Source organism: Catharus ustulatus, chromosome 4 (genome assembly GCF_009819885.2).
Source record: "Catharus ustulatus isolate bCatUst1 chromosome 4, bCatUst1.pri.v2, whole genome shotgun sequence".
NCBI classification, from domain to species: Eukaryota; Metazoa; Chordata; class Aves; order Passeriformes; family Turdidae; genus Catharus; species Catharus ustulatus.
In genome coordinates this window covers 49,973,179-49,994,922 of record NC_046224.1, presented here as the reverse complement: position 1 = coordinate 49,994,922, position 21,744 = coordinate 49,973,179, and the positions used below count along the sequence as shown (strand labels likewise).

The following is a 21,744-nucleotide window of genomic DNA, read 5'->3' as shown; positions in this document are numbered from 1 at the left end:
CAGGTCCAAAATGGCAGGATTTTACACCAGTAAAAATAATTACTGTTTACAACTTAATGTTGATAAAGTTAATAAACTTCTTTGACTACTTACTGCTTACTGAATATTACAAATGAATCTTTACCTTCCAAGTGGGTTGGAGCTTCTAATTTTCCTGCATACAGCAGGGAAGAACATTTTCTCTTAGGGGGAAAGAAAGAGAATTGGGATACTAGAAAAGAATAACAACAATGAGAAATTCATGTTATATATATATATATTTAGTTGGGATTTATGTAACATTCACTTATGATACATTCATACTATTTTCATTTTCCATTTTCCAAAATGTTTTAAGCTAGCACATGAAGTCAGGTAAGTTTCTAGTGAAACAGTCTTGCCTACAGAAATAGCTAATACACATCCAAAATTAGAATTTATGTCTTGATTTTCATAGGAAATATCTCTTGAATGTCAGTGATGTCAGTGATTAGGCCACAAAAAGAACTTCATTAACATTGCAATATACAGTATTTGTCCTACTCTGCCCCTAATAATGACTGTATTTTTAAGGTGTTCATTTGTTAAATGAAAAGCTGGCCCTTCTTATTCCCACACTTGTGGGGAATTCTGTATTTTTGGATAGAAGATAAATTTCATCTGATCTACTACTGGCTTCTGCTTTGTGAATACATTCACATGAAGTGACCAATAACTTTTTTTTCTTCTTGATATCTTAATTCTGCAATGTCAAGCAAATCTCACTTTTTTTTTCTGTCTACAAATCAGCTTTTTTCAAATTGTACATTTTATTTGACCTCTGATGTAGAATGTTAATAAAAAACATCTCTGTGTTTTTTTAAAGTAAGAAATAATCCAGGTTATTTTTAATTAATGTCCTGAGTAGAGAGATAACTGTGTTCCACCTAAAGCTTCATTCTGGTCCCAAGCCACCTGAACTCTGAGTAGGTAAAAAGGAGAACATTGAGAAGTTATGTTTGAGGAACTTGTAGTTAACTTTGGTGTTATTTCCTGGTTTTCTTTGTGGAAGTTTATGTAGCAGGTAAAGCATTACTTGGTAAGCTAAATATTCCTGAGGAAAACAGAATCTGCATCACACAATTCTAGTTCTTCACCATGGGATGCTGAGAGTACTCTCCTGTGCTGCTGCCCACAGTGAGCTGGAGACAGTCAGCTCTGCAGGACTTCTCTAAGACTGTTCATAGGTCAGTCTGACCCTATATGGTACTAGACACTTGCTCTGCCTCTGTGTTGGAATGGAAATGCTCAGCACTTCAATAAATAAACCTGCCCTTCAATCCTTGTGAAGTGAGGGAATTTCAGTCAGACCTCTGGTGAATTAAGGTAATAAATCACTAAATTAAGAAGCCACATTTTAATAGTAGAAGGGACGCTTTAGTAATGTTTTATATTTCTTGACAGTTAAGACTTTACAGCATTCATTTACAAGTATTAAGCTAAGGTTTTCGGAAATCTGAAGATACCCTATGCATAAATTTAAACAAACCACTTGTCAGTTTGTCACCTAGTCATTGCTACTGCATGCCCTCTTGTTGACTTTGCAGTAAAATTATTTTTTCACTGTATTTTTCACAATTGCCAAAAGATTTGCCCTTTATAAGTTCCATCATTCTCCTCTGTTCTATGCTACAGCTACTTCACCTTACAATAAATACTAGACAAATGGTCTGTAAGACAAAAAGCAGTGTAACTTGGCTTTGCTGCTGTTGTTACTTCCTGAGCTTTATGTGACACTGATGCTGTAGAGTGTCTTACCTTCACTCTTACCTTCACTCTTCAGTCTTACCTAAATCTTGAGACAGTTTGTGTGACAACTCTGAATACATTGTGATCATTGAATAGCTGTGCACACTCAAGCATGTTGAACTTGGTCAGCAGCCATTATATACCTGCATCACTTCTCTGTGGCCTTGTGTAAAAATACCCCTAGGAAACCAAAGCACTGTGTCTGAACCTCTATCCTAGTATCCCTGATGCAAAAAATAAAATTTGTTGATCTGCCGTACTTTAATAATAATAACGTTTTGTAAATGCCATGTAATGTTAAATCATTGATGTTTCACATCAGATGCTTGTTGTCATTACAGCTTTGGTTGGAATTTCTGTCTAAAAAAACCCCACCACCACATAAATCAACTCAGTTATTTGGGTTCATTCTGATCTCTTTACTGCTCCATAGTCATACCTGTTTTTTTGAGGACTGACTGTGGTTTACTCTACTGGGGTTAGAATTGCATCCAAACTAACTTCAGTGAAGATACTTTGTAATTGCAAAGCAAAACTGGGTCTGAAATAACATTCTCATGATCAAAGATTCCAAGAAGCTTTTGTAGTAATTGGAGAATAACAACTATATAAAATGTGTTTGCTTCTCATATTTAAATGAAGCATAAAGATAAAATGCATGAGAGGCATATTAAATGCACACACAGATACTTTATCTGATAAGACCAAAGCAATTGAGTGGGATTTTAATTTAGGCATTTGACTGACTTCGTGAAAAAAGAAATGTTTTTGAAGTAATGCTGGCCTTGTTCCACAATATCTGAAAGGTTCACTCAGTTGTGGATTGCTCCACCGGGCTATTCCCTTCACTGATGATATATTATTATTTACATTGCATCCTGAGAATACTGCACATGTGAAATGCACAGGCAGAGTTCCAGGCCTGAAGGCCTGCAATCTGAATGGGCAATATAGGATGGGTGGTATAATAAACTGCAGTTCTTTACTCTAACTGTAAGCAATGTCTTTCAGCTCTAAAATTATACCCTTCATCCACTTTGATCTGAAGAAGCATTCAGTGCAGTACAGTTCTCATCCTGTGGCAGCACAACTCAATCTGACTATAGTGGGTAAGAGAAGCAACTGCTGTCCATGAATTCACCATCTTTAACAAATCAGACTTATTAAAAAAAAAAAAGTATTCCAGGAAGTCACTTACATTAAAAATGTTGTTATAGTTTTAAAAAAGGGGAGATGGAAAAAGAGCAAAAATATTCTGAAAATCTACCATTTGTAGCAAAAAGGCTGTTTGAGGGTTGAAATGGATACACGTTTGGTACAGAATTAAGTAGCCTCGTAAAAAAACTTAAGAACAAAATCTCTAAGCATCTTGCTTCATACTTTGACAAAATAATCCTGTACCCACCAATTTTGAAAGCAGAATGAAAAACCCAAATACTTCAGGCTGCTTCACAGAGGTCTATCCTGAGCTCTGACACAAACAGCAACTAATTGAACACCTCAGGAAAGACCAATAGTGTGACAGAGAGAAAAGGAAAAGCCCATCAAAGCTCATCTATGGCCCACAGTTACCAGTTTGGCTCTCCTGACATAATGAAGCTCTCTGCCATGAGAGGCAGAAGTTTTCTTAGCAGTGCAATGAACTTCCCCAAGAAGCAGACTCATAAACTTCACCTTTTTTCACTTCATCTTGAAGGTCTGTTTCTTTGGGGTTCTTTAATGTAAACACAAGACTTTTAAAAAAAAATGCTTCATTAAAGCAAAAACTGTTCTGTCATCTTCCATTCCTCCTGTAAGCAGTGAAGCAGTGGGGAATAACAAACACAACGGGGCAAATCTCTATTAATAGAGTTAGTCCCACCTGAACCAAACTGCTTCAGGAAAAATCTTACGAACAAGACTTCCTTGGTCTCCATCCTTCAGACTCTTCCCATACTTGTTTCTGCATGAGGGAATAATGTTGGTATGTATTTAGATTCTGTCCCTAAATTGCCTTAAAATGTTAGCTATTATATGCTACTGAAGGGAAATCTAATTATTTCTGCTTGAAATAATTATTGCTTAAAATGTCATTACATGAACAACTCTGCTTTTATTTCCCTTGTTTCAACCAATTATGTAGTTTGCTTCTACTGGCTTATGTGTGAACTTAGGCAGTCCTGAAAGTGAGAAATAATATGCTGGCTGCAAAATGAGGCAATGTAAAAACAGCTTTATATTCCATTACAAATAATTCTGCTTTGCCACAAGTCACCTTTTCTTCTTCTATGCCTCTTCTGAGGGAACATGTCCAAAGTTATTTCTGCAGACTTTTACATTGGCTGTCTCAGCTCTAATTTTAAAAGTTATTTTTTCAAGGGCTTTGGATGGCCCATCACCTTCACTTGGTGGTTTCAGCCCACATGCTAATAAGAAGCCCACTCCTTATATACTGCGGAGAAATAAAAAAAAACCAAAAACCCTGGCATATATGCTTTTCTTCTCTTAAAACCTCAGAGTATGATCAGTACTTCAGCCACAGCTTCATAAACTGAGCCTTTCCCTGAGCAGGGGTGAGACCCTCCCAGGGGAGGGTAGGTGATACCTGTCAGAGTGCTCCAGTTTTCGCCTGTCTGTACAAATCACATTGCTTAGTTATCTGCTCATGTCCAGATGCGATTTTGGAGTCTGTGGGACAAGGGCACATGAATGAGGGAGAGTGAAGCCTGCTCTACCAGTGTTCAGAACAGCTGACCTTGCACTTCCTTTGACCACTGCTTTCACTAACAAATTATGATTAAGAGGCAGAAGCGTAATCCTGCCAGTGTGAGCTTGGGTTCTCTCGGTAGATTTACCGCTGAGTAGGCAGAATTGTTTTGGAAGACAGAGAGTGTGTTTTACTGTTTCTCAACATGATAATTTGACTTCTTCAGGGAAGCTTTTATGTTTTTCCTGAAGTACTATATCCATCCCAGAGAAACTGCATATTGCCGTGAGTCCAATTTAGTTGCTATTTATACATAAATTAAATTGAAGTAATGTATTTTATTTTTTCTACTCCAGATAGGAAAAACACAGGATTAAAACAATCACCATTATGTCTGATTTTGCTAAATCAGTTCTATCGCTGCTAAGAGAAAAAAATAATCAGGTTGCAACTTTAAATGTTCCTTTAAACTTCTTCCTGTTCATACCAAAGGGCAATTTTCTAGGAAAAGCCATGGTATCACTCTCATTGCACAGGACATACAAATTTGTGTGTAAGAGAAAGGAGTTTCAGAAAGGCAGATACACAAGTCTGGTATGTAATGTAGATTAGAAGTTAACATTGAAGACTGTTTTCCAAAGACAGTTAAGTCATCCTGCCAACCATAATGTCCCTTAGCTATGCAAATGAGCAAGTAGAGCAGTGATTATCTGCCTGTGACAATGCAGGTCTTTCCACTACTGCTAAGGACAGCTTTTTGAGAAGGTACCTGCTGCCCCTAAAGGCACTGGGTTGCCTGAGGGTCATTCTAACAATCTTTGAACATGAAAAGAGTTTATTTAAATGCAGTCCTGGAACCTGAAATGCTTCATTCACCCATTCACGAAAAGTTGTCTGTAAGCTGATGCAAAATACATACAGTAGGAGCTATTTTAGTAAACGTTTGCATCAATTTGCCAGTTTTCTTCCCTCATTGTCTCAGATCCCACATGCTGCCACAGTATCACCAGAATTTCTGCTACTGCCCTGCATTTACTGAATGGAAACCATAGCAGGACATATTCTTGTAACAATGCAGACCCAAGGAGAAAGTTTTGTTTTCTCTCTGGTAGTCACCATTCATAACTTATAATAGACACTGTGAAAAGACTGAAAAAAATCATTGATTGATTTACATCTGCCTTAATTTTTGACCAAAGGCAAAAACTCCACACAGTGGTGCTTAATCATACTTTGCATCAAGTACAAGCATGCAGTTTTCCATACAAATTCCATAAGATGTTTAATCTGCTATTGCAAAAATACTTATTTGCATACAATCACACCCTGCTGTGGTTTTAAATGTTTTCTGAGAATACATTTTGAGACTATTATCTTAACCTCACTGCCTTTCTACCCACATACAGACTAACAGACATGCAAACCCTTTAATTTTTATTCAGGCCTGACTGTAATTAAGTTGAAGTACATTTGTTCTTTAAAACTATAGGACTCAGCGTATTCCATAGGTATTGCTGATGAATACACGGGTGTTAAGTTGTTGAGCTGTGGCAGGATCTTCAACTTACAAATAAAAGTTCTTATTACAGGAGAAAACAGTGATGGGCAGTTCTGGGTGTTGCTGTAGTCTGAGTTGTTAATTCATGCCAGGTGTTAAACAGAAGCAGTCAGCCCCAAACAGCGTTATCTTACTTTTCAAAGATCTTAATCCAAGTACTGAGAAGCACTGACCCTAGCTAGATGTGTCAGGGTGAAGAACATCTTTTTACTGACTTTCTTGTTGGAGACAAGTTTGATCCAAATGCAGAGAATATGTACCTATACAAGCACATCATGTGACATAGCAGCACATGCTATGCCAGGTTAACTCTTCCCCATCATTCAGTGGCTGACAAATTAATTATGTCATTTGTATAAAGAGGACATCAGAAGTAAAAAACCAAAAACCTTAAGAGTGGACAACAATACCACATACTGACTCCTGCTACAGCTGCACCCTGACAATCAACCCCTCCTCTTGACATTTTACAAAGTATTTTAATACTTTGTCAAGCCACTAGACAGAAAGTACCATAGCTGACTCTTGATGCCAAATCCAAAGCATCTTAGCCCCACAATGTTCTTGAATTGAGTTTTAATATGTAGATGTTAACCTGGAGCAAATACATTCCACTTTGGCCGTGAATATGCCATCTGAAATAATGCATAATTAAGGCACAAGCATGTGGTAAGAACCCATCTTGAGAAGCCAGAAGCCATGGGTCACAATGGGCTTCTGGAGGCCAATAGGACAAGCTACTGGTCAAAGTGGGGCCAGTCTGCCCAGGTTGCTCAGGAACATGTCTAGTCACACTCTGGCTATCTCCCTGGAAGGAGGTCACATGCCTCTCTTAGCAACTTCTTGTGATGTTTGATCACCTTCGTGATAGAAAGACAGAAAGAGACAGAGAGAGACTGAAAGAGAGAAAGAGAGCAAAAAAGAGAAATAAATAAATCTCTGAATCTAAGCAGAACTTAGCAGGATGTGTCCATTCTCTTTCAGCTGGTCACTGTGCACCTCTGAGAAGAATCTGGTACATTTTTCCATGTGGGCAACAGCAGTTGTTACTGTAAGTTCTTCCTGTAGCTGCCTCCTTAAGGTAATACACCATTTTTCCAGCCCCGATCATCTCCATGTCTCTGTCCTATATTAGCTGCCAAATGGCCACACTGCATCAAACTACACAAATATCCCTAACTCACTTCTGGGCTTAATGATCAGGACTAAACAGTCAAGGGTAGAAAGAGCAGGTACAGCACAATCTTTTTTTGATATATATTCAGCTTTTTGTAAATGATTGGCTAGGGGAAACCAGAACCAATGGCTATTGTATTCCATTCAATTTAATAGCTGCTAATGCACTGCTTTGCTTATATTTCCTTTATTGGTTTTGCCTGTATTACTTTGCAGTTAGAGACCAGATTTCCACTTCTAGTCTAACACCCATGCAGAATGAGATCCTTTTGAAACTCCTTGCTGTCAGCTTCGTAGTGCACTCCTGCACAGGATTTTTGCATCAGCAGCAAACTGCTGCTGCTTTTACTCAAGTCTCTTTCCAAGACCATTTCTGAGTATGCTAACTAGTGCAGGTCCCAGCATGAATCCCTGTGGGAGTCCAATCTACTCTCCCACATTGTAAAAAATGACTATTTATTGCTACCTTGTTAACTCTTCTCTTTCAGCTAGTTACTAATTCACAGGAGAGGCTTCCTTCCTAGCCTGTGACAGCTGTGACACTCTTTAGTAGCACTGCTGAGAGACTGTGCCAGAGGCTCTTTTGAAATCACTACAATTAATGTATCACCCTGGTTTATCAGTTTGTTGATTTCGTCAAAGAACTTCATAATTATGACAAAGCTCCTCTATCTACAAAACCCCATGTTGATTTTTCCACAGTCTGACGTATTTGTCTGTATGCTAAAGCCTCACCCCACCTCTGTCACTGGTTAGCTTCTGTGGCCTGAGACAAGTCTTGCTGACTATTCCAACAAGAGGGCTCAGATGCTGAAAATGAACACTTATGTTCCTTAAATCTGAAATTATGGTCTCAAAAATTCTCACTCAGTTGTTTTCCAGCTATGAAGGTACTTACATTCTGTAAATTCTCTCTTCAGTGATGCTCCCAAAACATTTCTGATCACTTTCACATGTACCTCCCAGCAAGCTAATTCTACTCCTAAAAGTCCAGACTGGATGATCAATTAAATAATTCCAGTGGATTGATTCCAGAGGTTAAGGAAGCTGTAATAACTCTATGACGGCTGTAGCACACCCTGAGTATGTGGAAAACACTAATTTATAAGTTCACAGGTTGAGGATCAACTGAAACCCATGTCCCCCACAAGCCAATTTCAGGCTTTCTAATCACTAAACTACAGGAAAAAGGACAGGATGGCTTCTCCTAGCCTTGAATATGCACATTCTGCATAAAAGATGTCTAGCAAAATAAAAGTTCACTGACATGAACTCCAAGTGGAGCAAGCAGCTCCTTCCAACTCTGTTATTTTGAGGGACCCACTTTAAGTTTTGCATCTCTACTTGCCTGGCTGTTCTGCCCCTGCACTGAAACACTGAAACACTTACTGTGTTGGCAAAATGTTGTCAGTGTCCTGGTTATAAACTCACAGTGTGGACTTGACTGAACATTCCTGAATTAGCACTGTAGTGGCTGAGGCAAAGGTGCACAGTCCACCCACAAGTTTTCCAATCCAACAGCAGTTACAGTACTGGCTCATGGGACAAAACTGACACAAGCTCAGCATCTGTCAAGATTACTTAGCAGTATTCCCCAGTCCCTGTGGCTTCAATCATATAAATGTCATTTCACAGGAAATGTTTAGCCAGCATCTTTTTCAGAATACGTCTCAAGTGATCTGTTTGTCCACTTTCGTCCACCACATATCACATAGCAAACCTGGACAGAGAACCAGATGCAATTGAATTCACCCAACACCAAGGTTCTTCAACGTTAACTGCCACAAATCCCAGCTGTGCAGTACCAAGACCTGCTGCAGACCTGAGCCACATTTCCTTGTAAGCAAAATGAAACTCTATGGCCTCTCTTGCAAAAGAAGCACAGACAGAATTCCACTAATGCTAATGAAGTATCAACTAACGCAATGAGAAATGCCCTAAGAATAGCTAAGTATTTACTCACTAATTGAATAAGGCAAAGGGCACTTGCTGCATGCAGGGATTTAAAATAACTATTTCGTCCTGTGAGAGGCCTCTGTTCTGTCCCCCAAAATGCACAAAATAGAAAAATGCTCTATGATAGGACATACAACCTAATTCTATCATACCTGGCGCCCACAAGGAAGCCAAAATCACAGCTGCACAAGTTGCCTAATTTTTAGAAGTCTGCCAATTTGATGGTGCTCTTTGGACACTGTTTTGTACATAGCACATAGTCAAGTGTACACAGTTCTGAAGATTTATATCCCACTTGCTTATTACAGGTGTAATAATCTGGAAACAGATGTGTGTACCTTCAATAAACTGATGGTTCTCCAGGGAAACAATCAACAAGAAGTTACAGGATCTGCATATGACAGCCTTTTGTAGGAAAATGAAACCAGTTCAATTTGGTTACACAGAACATTAACTTGTGAGAAGAACTGAATTAGTGTATATACTTGTGAGGCCCAAAAAGCAGCTTCACTTGCAATGATGTTTTTCAGGCTTTCAATATGCAAATGAAAAAGGACCAAACAACTAGCATCTCTAAGAATAAACTACATAATACCTCAGACAGCAAGCTCAGACTAAAATGAGGTCAGAAGAGATACCTAAATTTAAAATTACATTTTTGAAACTCATAGTATTATCTTTATAAAAGTTTACGGACAAATTGCCACAACTACCCTGTCCTTCATAGAATAGTTCTTAGAACTCATGGATCCTTTAACCTTGTCAGCAGTTTATTTGTACAAGAACAAGACAATTTATAAATCTGAGGAAAGCCAAATTACAATATAAATAGCCATCAGAATTTCTGAATGACCGGGTCTGCTCCACTTTTCCCTGTAAGAGCAGAAAGTTTGTCATATTCCAGAGTTGTTTCAGGAAAAAAATTCACGATGTGAATTAAAATGTCCAGCTACAAGACATCTTTATTTACTATTGGATTTATACTTTCTTTTTCACTTTTAAGTGAAATCACAGCTCATGACAATACTCAATGGAGCAGTAAACTACTGGTTTAAACTAGCTCAACTTTGCACTTCCTTCTGAAAAAAAACCCCAAATATTAACTGTACTGTAGAGGTGTGCTTTCATAAGGGCAGAATCTGACCATAAGTAGCTGCTGTATGGCCCTTACTGTATGCAGGGGGTTTGTTTGGTTGTGAAAACAAAAACTTCTTGATGTGATATACAAAGGGTTATTCTACTTAATGTGCCACACATGAGGGGACACAGAATGTGATATGACTGGAGTTATTCTGTTCAGCTAGCACACTAAGTCCAATTCTTTCTCTTTGTAAATTTGTTTTTCAGCTTCTGAAATGTTGTCATAGTCTGAATGTGTGGGTTTTTATTTTAAAAAATAAGGGTTTTTAAGTGTCAAATGGATTTTGGAAAATGTGGGTCAGAATACAATTACTGTAGGTAGCCTCCTATAGCAGAGAAAGTGCATAAGCTTCTGCAGTGCATTTCAACCAGAAACATGCTTTCACTGCAGTCATAAACCAGGAAAGAGTGTTTATAGTACAGCCCTCACCTATAGCTCTGTTAGGTGGTGCCTACAGGAATATCAAAGGCCTTCTGTATTACAAAACAATGTGACTGCAAAGTTGTTGAATTTGTCATAAAGTTGTTGCTATGATTTTGTTTTTAAGAGAAACTGTATACTCTCCCATGTTTACTGCAAGAGTAGAAGGTATAGTCGAGGATATTATATGTTAAGGATCTGAGTCCACATTAATCTCCGAAAGCACATCCAGGCTTTGTGCTGGTGCAGACATATCTCCATTCCCCAGCTCTGCTGCCCTTCTCTGGACACACTCCAGTACCTCAATGCCTTTCTTGCAGTGAGGGGCCCAGAACTGGCACAGGACTCGAGGCGAAGCCTCACCAGTGCTCAGTACAGGGGAAAAAATCTGCTGTTAAAATGTATGTGACTGGACTGCACTCCTGCTTACAGAATTGAATACTGCCTAAATCAACATAGGCCAAGGGCAAAAGCACTTAACCTGCAGAGACCCAATTTCATTATGAATGCCACAAAAACATGTTGGTGTCATCTTGAATGAATTCAGGAACTGGAACAAGAGTGGTCTATGAATCAACACTGAAATACATTAGGACAGTGCATTAAGAACTTCTAGAAATACAGTCTACCATATAACTGATGCAGTTCAAATTTAATTTCTCTCAAAATACTATGAATCTTTTCAAAACACTTATATGACCTAGTTTTTAAATCCTGTTGCCTCAGAAAAACCATGCATTTAGCACACCCTGTAGTGGCTGTATAATACCATATGAAGATGCTGAAGCAAACAATTTGAAAAGTTTAGTTACTAAAATAATAATTGTACACATTTAATCGATGGGTGAAACATTCATGGAAAAGCTTTAAAGATGGTAGCAGCATCTAATTTTTAATAAGAGAGAATGTGAACTATAAGTGAAACAACACAGGCTATTGACTTCAAAGTTGACTTAAAGTTTAGTAAGGCCCAATAGAAATGAAGATGCCATCAAAGGACTTAAAGCAATAAAAGTTCATAATCTACAAAAGTCTGTAAGCAGCTATGTATTCTTTGAAAGATGGTAATTGTGGCAGCATCTGGACAGAGCTACAATAATCTCAATCTGGGATGACAGAAATGATTGTTGATACGAGCAACAAATATGTCATGGATCCAAAACATCAATGTAGTGAGAATGAGAAGGAACAACAGAAGAGAAATTCCCACCAGGAATGCAACACAGCAAGGTCTCAAGAAGAAAGAAAATCCCTCAGAGAAAGATCTGTAACAGACACAAAGTGCAGCTCCAGTACCTAAACACTGGATTGGTCTGTCAGTAAATCTGGGTGAGCTAGGTAAGGTAACACTCAGGTAAACAGTAAGGATGACCAATTTCACACGTGAACAAACACAGCACTTCACCTTTGATGAAGATGTTGAACTTGACTGGCAAAGAGACACTGTGCTGTCCTAATTTAATACAAATCCTGACATAATTTAAGTGCAGCCATTCAAATGAATTGGTGAAGGCATGGTGAGAGCTAGAGGGAGGAGAAAATAAATAAATTACCCAGAAGAATAGACACATCAAAACTTTGTTCCTGCTCATCCAGACACTGCTGAAAAGACTAGGGAAAAATTGCATGGCACAATACTCACAGATTGGGGTCAACAACTGCATCTGAACAGACTTTAGGGCAAGTCCTCTGACCTGAAGGTCACAAGGAATCCTGCAGATGTTTAAGAACAGCCTACTGCTTTGTAGCAGTACAGGTATAAATTGGTATATTATGGTTCATATATTGGTATATTGTGTTTATGGCATACGAGCACATACTGTACATTAGATGACAGCGTTCCCGACATGACTTCACCCATTACATGACTCACATATAGGAAAATCCCTTTTGCTCTGCTTTATCCATCTAGTCTTCTGGATCCTGACTCACATGCACAGGAGCCAACAGCTGCAGTAGTACAAATGCTAAACCACAGCTGTGCTCTCTCCACCCTTTTCCTTCTAGGTATTATCACCTTTCTAGCATGCCCATCTGAAGAAAATTTCTGCATGGACTTCAGCTTTTTCAGCTCTCACACAACCTACAGATTAAATGAATATTAGGATAGCGGAGTACTGTGATCCATTTACTTTCAACATTTCTGCTACAAAGCAGTAACTGTCCAGGGAAGGGAAGAAAGTGAGCAACTGTGAGAGCAAGATTTACTATTCTGCTTATCATGAGGTAACTGCAACAGAGTCAAAAGAGGACTTGCACAACCCCTAAGAAAGTCAGAGACGTAGACAGACATGTTCTATGAAGCAACTAGGTGCAAGGCACTGTTTGGTGAAGAGTTCAGCAGTTAGATTACGGCCAAAACAGGTGGGTAACAGGAAGAGACAAAGCTGAATTTTATGCAGGCTGCTGGCTGTTTTAACTGTGAACAGTATGCTTCTGTGTATGCTGGGACAAAACCTACTCATTCAAGATTAATTGTAGATTACAGTGCCTTCTGGTCCAAGACCCGTCACACGTATTGGTCTTAGAGGGAGCAGACACGGTGACACGGAGGTAGCGAGAGCAAGAACAAACGCGGGGGGTTTTGTACTGGCTACCAGGAGTGTTGAGCGTTTCCACGAACCTGCACAGGTGTGGCACCTCCTCTGGTTCTCGTTTCCACATTAATTGTTCTGTAGCTATGTTTTCAGCATGTACAGCTCCTGCCTTTGCGTTCAGCCGCATGCAGCCCAACCTCACCAACACAGCCCAGCTCCGACCGCTGTAGGTGAGGAGCCACCGCCACAGCGCCTGAGGTGACACCGTGACACCGAACGGTAAAAGTTACAGCAAACCGAGCCAATCGTTCCCAGAGCTGTGCGCGCAATTACAGCTCTAACGTTTTATGTATTTATTTATTCATTTATTTATGAACCTGAGGAACCAGTAAGACACGCTCCGCGGCCCCTCCCCGCCGGCCCCCGCGCCGCTCCCGGCGCAGCCCCGCGGCCGCTCGGGCGGTGCCGGTGCCGGGCCCGGAGCCGCCGCCCCGCCCGCCCGCGGCTCCCCGGGCGCTGCCCCGGAAGGCGATCGCGCCGCGCTCCGGAAGCGGAGCCGGGCAGGGTCCGGCCCAGAGCGCGGCCCTGTCGCTGCCGCGGTCGGAGGCGCAGCCGTGCCCCGGCCCGACGCGGGGCCGCCGTCTCGCCCGTCACAGGCGGCCCGGCCCGGCGGCCAGCGCGGGGCTCATGGCCCAGGTGGGTGCTGGTTCTCGCCCCCTCCCCGGCTCCTTCCCGCGGGGTGCCTGGCCAGCTCCGCTGCCGCCCCCTCCCAGTGGAGCCCCCCGGGCCCCGGAGCAGCCCCTTGCGTGGCCTCCTCCCGCGGGAGGGGCTGGGACGTGCCCCGCGGTAGGACCTGCTTCTCCTCGCCCGTGGGTCCGGGCGCGGGAGCCCGGGGGCGGCTGGGCCCCCACGGGCACGGGGGGCTCCGGCCCGGGGCTGTTTCTGGGCAGGGAAGGCGGGCACGGAGGGGGCTCGCTGCCTTCTCTGGGGCTGGGGCGGGAGCGGGGGTGGACGAGCGCAGCGCGAGTTTAGAAACAAAAGACGAGGCGATAGATTTGTCGCTGCTGTGGCTGTGTTGAAGGCAGGTCTGGCGCGGGGAGCGCTCCCGGCTGCCCGACCGCCTCCTCGTTGCTCGGCGTGTCTGCTGGTTGTGTCTCATCTCGTGTCACCTGTCAACCCTCGCACCTTCCTCGGGGTCAGCTGCGTCCGTCGCACGCCTGCCAAGACAAGCGCTTTGCTGTTCCACATTGCTGAGCAAACCGGGGGGCTTTCGGGGTGCGAGCCCTGGGACTAACTGAGAGCTCGAGGCTGGGACCCCGGACAGAGCCTGTCTGGGAAGGGAGTCCCCCAGGCTTCTGGGAGGGAGGCTGTGTGTATGAATGAAAGCGATACCGAGCTCGCTTCCTCGTCATTTTAAACTGCCCTTCCTTTGACATACCGCTACACGTAAATGTAGCAAGGATAGATCTGAAGACACACAGACGTAAAAAGGTGTTTCAGTACTGATTTGGCTTGAGTGCACGTCTAAACTTGACATTTTTTTGAAGGAGAATGTATGTTTTTCATCTTCCTGGTCACTGCATCTTGTTCAAAGTCATTGCATAAGATGTGATAAGCATGATTGGAAGTCACTAGGAATGTTGTTGGACTACGAGTTGAAAGTAATGCTGTTATTGCGATGAAGCAGTGTAGAAACCAAGACAGATTTTAGTAAGTGTTGAAAAAGTTGGCATCTGTGTTGGTATTAATATTTTTAACAAGCATTTTATTAGTGACTTTTAAATATTCCTATTTTTTTTCTTAACTTTAAGGCCTGGTGACAAAATGATTTTTAGTGTAATGAGCAAAAAGAGTTCTCTGAATAAGTCTTTAATGATGTTAACATTAGCAATAATTCCATATCACGAACCTGTGTAATTTAATCTGTTCTGCTAATTCTACAGTATATTTGTATTTAATGAAATGAAAAACTAATTTTTAAAGATTTATTGCTCTGTTAAAAGTGGCTTGGTATTAAGATATATGGGTTCAGATCCAATAGGCATTCTGGTTTTTTGTTGAAGTCAGCAGAGCTGCCAGGGAAATTCGTGGTCTGTTGTCCTTGGTTAGCAAGTGCATTTGAACAGCACACCTGGCTATGCATGCTTGAAACCTGTATCAGTATAAATCACCAGTTTAGGTCCAAGTACTGTTAACTGCACGCTAAAGAGAATGAAATTAAGAACCTTCTTCCTTGACTGAGAGTCCCTGAGTTTATTTACTTCCATGTCAGGAATGCCTTGAAAATGCTTGTTGAAACAGTGTGCCAGCAGTTGTATGAATATATGGTTAAATAGGTTTTCAGGATTTTGCTACTTCTAGTTCAGTGTTTTGTCTCAAGTGTTGGTGGTGAATTGTAGTCAAAATAAACTGTTCTTCTCTAAAATTTTTATAGGCATAGTACTTTGGAACACCTATTCATCATACAAGAAATTTCAGTTAAAGAGAAGTTCAGTTGTTTTAAAAAATGCTGCCGTAGGCAGGTGGTAGTCTGTGGAAGAATCTGACTTTATAAGAGAGTTTCATTAACTGGAAAAATACAATGTATGGCACTTGGGAAGACTGGTTTTCAGAAAAAAGCATCTGATTCTGCACTTCAGTTCTTGAACTGTAATGTTGATATGTCTTACCTTTTGAATTTATATGATTATATTTCTTTGTGAACTGGATGAACATAAACATACATTTAGTTTGCATGGAAATAGTTCTCTGCTAAATGTAACAATTCAGTTATAAATCCCATTGTTTATAAGTTAAAAAGATTGCTAACAGTCTGTACTCCTACTTATGGCACTTAGTTGTTCAAAAGTTAGCTTGAAAGAGGCTACATCCATGTTTATTAGGTGTCTGATTATGAACTCATTGAAATTAATTTTGTTCATTTCTGTGTTCATTGGGACTTGCAGTTTAAGCAAAACAACATTTTGAATAATGGATAAAATTCACGCCTGAGTAGAGAGGTTTGTTAGGTCTGTTGACTTTAATCACCAGAACCATTTAAATTCCTTATATGTACTAAACTACAGTTAAGATAATACTTAACATGGCTGCAATGGTTTTTTATTCCATGTATGTTCTTATGCATATATCTGAGGTCATTTAATCAGTGATGTTTAAAACCAATATCTGGTAAAACTGTCATTAAGTTAGAGAAACTAATGCTCTCTCTTTGTTTTATTGAATATGAAGGATGAACGTGGTTAATGAAGTGAACTGGCCTCACTTCTTGCTTCTTGTGCCCAAGTAGACTGTGGCTACTTAAGTTCCTGCAAAGATTGGAATAAGGTTTAATCTTAGGAAAAAATTGATTAAAATAGTCATGTTCAGCTGTGCAGGCAAGTTGAAATTTAAGATGTGGGTGTGTGAGTGTTTCCACAGCATCCCAAGCTGATAAAAAGTTGGACCTCTCACCTTCTCAGCATCCTTCCTTCAGCTGGTAAGGATTGCACTGGGAACTGGTTCAGGAACCTGCACTGGCTGAAAATTAGCAACTGTTTTTTTTCTTGATGGAGTTAGTTTTCAGTTGACTTGGCACCCTGAACCGACTCACCAGGCAGCTGCATGGCTGTCAGTGGCTGTGTGAGTGCAGGGCTGGGATCCCAGAGAGGAAAGGCAAGAGTGGCACACCAGGCCTGGATCTGTGAGGTTGGTGTTGCAGGACTCCAGCCTTCAACCTACTGCTCCTGCTTTGCTCTGGCATACATCTGGCACAGACCAGCTCCACCATTGAAAAACATGGTCCTGTTTGCTTCCACCCTGCTCTACTGCTTCCTTCTTTGTGCAGGCAAATACTTGTATGGCTGTGTGGTGAGCTGGGCTGAGGGTTGAACTAACCTGGGGGAGGGGCAGGCAGGGAAGGGTTCGCTTTGAGCTGGATCAGTTTGCTGCACAAACATTTGTGCTGGCGCAGAGATGGGGATGGAAGCAAGCAGTAAGGGGAGTAGGGTGTGTCTGTTTCTTTTGGTGACAGTGACACATTATGCCAGTTTAAAGTATATTTGATATTGGACCAATTCTGTGAAGTTAAGATGGTACAGCATTAAAGGTTTGGTTATGGTTCATGGGAATATTTACATATAAGACCCCTTAAACTAGGGTAGTGTGTTGTGTCTGATTTCATTCTGTGCTTTGAAGGGATTTTGGGGCAAGAATCTGGCCTTTGTATGGCAACTAATTAAAAAAAATTTTTTTGATACCTGTTGTTTCATACAACTGGTACTCATCAAATTACTGCACAAATGAATTTGTTTGGCATGTATATATTGCATTTTCAAATTTAAAAGACTTAAATAAGGAAAATTAGTGATCAGAGTGTCCACTAAGAAAATGGCAGTGTATTTTGCAGTAACAGGAAGATAAAGAGACAGAACAAATCTATTAAAATTATGAGGCTGATGTAAGATACACATTCTAACTTCACACAGTTTCTGGGGAGGCAATCTGTGACTTCTCTTCCTAAGTAACTATAATGGTTAGTGGTTTACAAAATCTACCTTATTCAGCCTGTCATAGAGGTTGTAGTTAATGTTTCAGGATATGGACAGGCATTAATTTTTATCTTTCTTTTCTCTCCTCTAATATCTGGGAGAATTGTAGATACAATGTCCCCCATCCATTTGTCTCTCCTTCTCTGCTATAGATTACCATGTGTAATATTCCTTTCCACAAGAGAAACCATATGCAGTGTTACATGCTTCAGGCATAATCAACCACTAAATGGACAGTATTAGCTCAACCTACCTTCACTGGTCAGTTACCTTGATTAATTTTTCCCAAAGTGGATTAGTGTGCTCTTACATGATTCACTCTGTTGCAAGTCTGTATGGGTGGTAGTCTCTCTTTGCTCAGTGGTGATGAGTAACTGGGCAGTAGCTACTTCTGGAAGAGATGACCTATCTGCAGCTCTTAAGTAACATTTTCTGTAAAAATGTGATGGGTTTTATTTTTGTCTGCTACTGTTTTTTTTTAATCAAAACTATTTGAGGAACTGTTGGCTGAAAACTACTGTCCAGAGATATGTAGTTTCATGTAGAGCATACAGATGGTATTTTGGTTGTGTATGAGTTGTAGAACAGCAGTTGTAATAGACTTTCTGTTTTCCCCTCATCTTTGTTGTTGGCTCTTCTATGTAATCAGTGCTAGATGTGATGAATCTTTTTAAACTTGAGCTGGTGATAAACAGATATGTGGTGCTTTCTCATATGTGTGCATACCAATGTCTGAGTATGTATGTCATGTATTCTCCAGCTATAGTGCACTTTTCAAAGCTTCATCTTCACTACATCTGGCAGGGTGGCAACAATCATGATGGTGAATTTAGTTCACTATTGAGTTCCCTATTCCTGCAACCATGGGATTCTCCACAATTTCAGTTTTCCCCTCAAGCCTTAAATGACAGCAGAAATAATTACCTCTTGGCTTAAATAAAAAGAACTAATAACTTATTTCTGATGTTTATACAATAAAAATTCATGATTATTGCATGCTTGGGACTGACTATATGCATTCTTTTCTAATTAGTGGAAATGGCATTGTGATTGCTGACTGTTTCCTTCTCATGTCTTAGAGGACTTTAATTTCATGTTTTATTTTGTTCTTTTTCTAAAATGCTTTTACATCCATATGTGGGGTAGTGAGATGAGAAGCTCCTTGTCACAGGAGTGATATGTAATCTGTCACTGACTTCACAGGCAGTCCAGGGTAATCCCTGAACTTTTTGCTTGAATCTCAGTCAACAAGGTAATACTAGTATCTGTGTTAGGCAGTGTGTTCCTCTCAGATACTGCAAGTGTAAAGTCATTGTGTTGCATGTCATTGCAATCATACCTGACCATGCTGGATGACCTTTATTTACTTCAGGTTCTAGAATCAGCCGGTTACTAGACCTGCTGTTTCTTTTCGTGGGTGGGTTTTTTGTTTTTGTTTTTATTTTGTTGTTGTTTGTTTTTATTTATTTTCTTTTTTTTTTTTTAAATAGATGTTTAGGTTCTGTTTAGGCTGTAGACAGAAACCTCTGTGTTGGTACATTTTTGGACCAGGATTTTAAAAAATACTGCAAATGTAACTTTTAAACTTATCTTCTTTCTTTCCTTTATTTATGATAAACATGTATCCTATGGAAGAGATGCTCAAATGTATCTTGCTGTTCAGGTCTTTCTTGTACAAGTATTTCTTACTTTTCTGCTGAGAAAAATCTGATTCACAAATGCCATATTAATTGTCTCTGCTTGTAGCAAAAGTAAAATACTCTCAGGCAATTGGCATAGCTGAGATGGTGATAGTTTTCCTGTATGTATGCCCAAGTCAGGATAGACTGGAGCCTCATGTTGTTCCTTGGCTTTTCTTCATAGTGATTTTGGTCCTTGGCAGGGTTGAGATGCTGCTGCTGTCATTCACACAGTGGTGATGGTTTCTGTAAACCCCTGATCTGTACTGGGTGCTGCTGACCCAATGGTGAAAAGTTGCTTTAATTTGCTGCCTTTCTAGGGGTAGAATAAACTCTCCTTCCCCTATACTTGGATTCCTGTGTTTCTAATGCAAGATACAGATCTTCGATCTCTCATGGGAGAGATCAGTTTAAAATAGTGTGTTGATATTTTCACTGTTCTGTCACTGCTGTCAAAGAAGTTCAATGCATAGTAATTCTTATCTGCTGGGATTGCCCACCTTGACACAGATGAAGCATTTGTCTTTCACGAAGATTTTCTTAAATGCTTTGCACAGGATTATTACCTTTCTGTGTGATAGTATGACAGCTGGCACAATATGCAGGTGGAGGCATTTCATCCTTCCTGTTATTTATTGGGCAAATGTGATTGTAGTTATACTGCTTGCTGAGAATCATAAAATATGATTTGAGAGAGATCCAACTTTGTGGACATTGGAAAGATATTCGTCAGCACAGTACTAGATGAATTTCTGAGAAGAAATGTCTTTGTTTCATTACTTGCAAGATGTTTGACAAAGTGGAGAGTTGACTGGATTTGTTGTGCTTTTGGCCAGTGAGACATTTTTCCCTAATGGAGATGTTGAAGCAGTTGCTTTGAAAAGGGAATTCTCACTATTTCCTCTTTTTCTGCTGCAGAAATGCAAACTTTAGTTTATATTTAAACTTGAAGTGAGAAATGAATGATCTAGTGCTGTGTTCGATCTTGGTAGCAACGTATCAATCTTATGCTGAGCTTGTCTGAACTGACAGCAGTAGCTTTTTCCTTAGCAGCATGGCAGAGCAAAACTGAGTTGACTATGCAGCAGTTATCCTTCAGACTTGGCTAAATTTTTCAGTCTATTTATGAGTATCAACAAACACTTTGTGCATACTTTTGCCATGCATTGAATGCTTCTATTTTCCTTTAATTTAGCTTAAAACTAGTAATGGAATTCCTGAGGTTTTTAAAGGAATAGCTCTTGGCAAGCCTAGGGTTTTGAAACCAAAGGCAAATTAAGATACCAAGCAAACCCAGGGAGGGCTACTTCTTCAGGGCAGTATGCTGAGATTCTTCTGACATCTTAGCATTTGTTGTAGGGCTTGTTCTTCTTTTTTTTTTTTTTTTAATCTCTTTGAATCACTCCTTTAAAGCACAGTTGTTGTTTTTCTTTTAAGAAAATCTTACTGAAACACAAGGGGACGTTTTTTCCCCTTCAAGTAAAGAAGTTTAGCCTTTGCAGGGAACCATTGCAAATAGAGGGTATTAGACTACTTTCTTTCTAACTGTCTGTATTTTTCAATAACTCCACACTGATTGAAGCATGTAGCTAGAACACAAATTTTAGTTTAAATAAAGTATGATCTTGCTTTTAAATCACCACAAAAATTGTAATTGAAAGTAGTTGCTGTTGTGCATCTGCCAGGTGGTACAATAATACAATTAAAAAATTAAATTTAATTTTCAAAGTGTATTGAGCTTTTTGTAAAATGTGTAACTAAGCTGCTTTAGGTTTGTGGGAATGAGAGGACATATGATGTATAGGGAAACTTGCCTGGCTGTCACAACCTTGACTCTCTCCTGCCTTTGTAGTGCTGTTGGCTGCAATCGTCTTCCCATTTCTGCACCCTCGTCCCACTAATCCCAAAGTGTGCAACATTTGTAGAAATCTCTGCATCTCCTGTATTTATGTTGCTGCAAACTTTGTAGAATTTCGTGGCTCTTTGTGTGTCTTCATTCAGTCCTGTATTTCCTTAAGTGTTTTTTATCATCATAAACATTTTGAGTGTTTCAAAACTCTCTATCTTCTTTCTCAAACTTAACTCATTTGCCTGCCATTTGCAATGCTGCTGACAGTGTAATAATCCTCCCTCACCCAGGGAGGGCACTTGTTTGGGAATAGCCCTTTCTTTTTATTCTTCTCCTTGAGTCCGCAGTCATGTTTTATTCATATACTCCTTCCTTGTCCAAATAACATTTTCAAGACCAGATTTTCTTTTTCTGTCTTTGCAAATGAAGTTTCTGTATCTGCCATCTGT

The 21,744-nt window shown here is 40.1% G+C and overlaps 1 protein-coding gene across 1 annotated transcript in view; it reads left to right on the top strand.

Moving 5' to 3' along the window:
- The first annotated feature begins 13,817 nt into the window (after positions 1-13,817).
- FRS2 (fibroblast growth factor receptor substrate 2) overlaps positions 13,818-21,744 on the top strand; it is a 50,025-nt gene continuing 42,098 nt past the window's right edge. The window contains exon 1 of the mRNA XM_033057113.1: positions 13,818-13,937. The gene's annotated coding sequence lies outside the window, so the exon portion shown is untranslated. The remainder of the gene's footprint in view (positions 13,938-21,744) is intronic.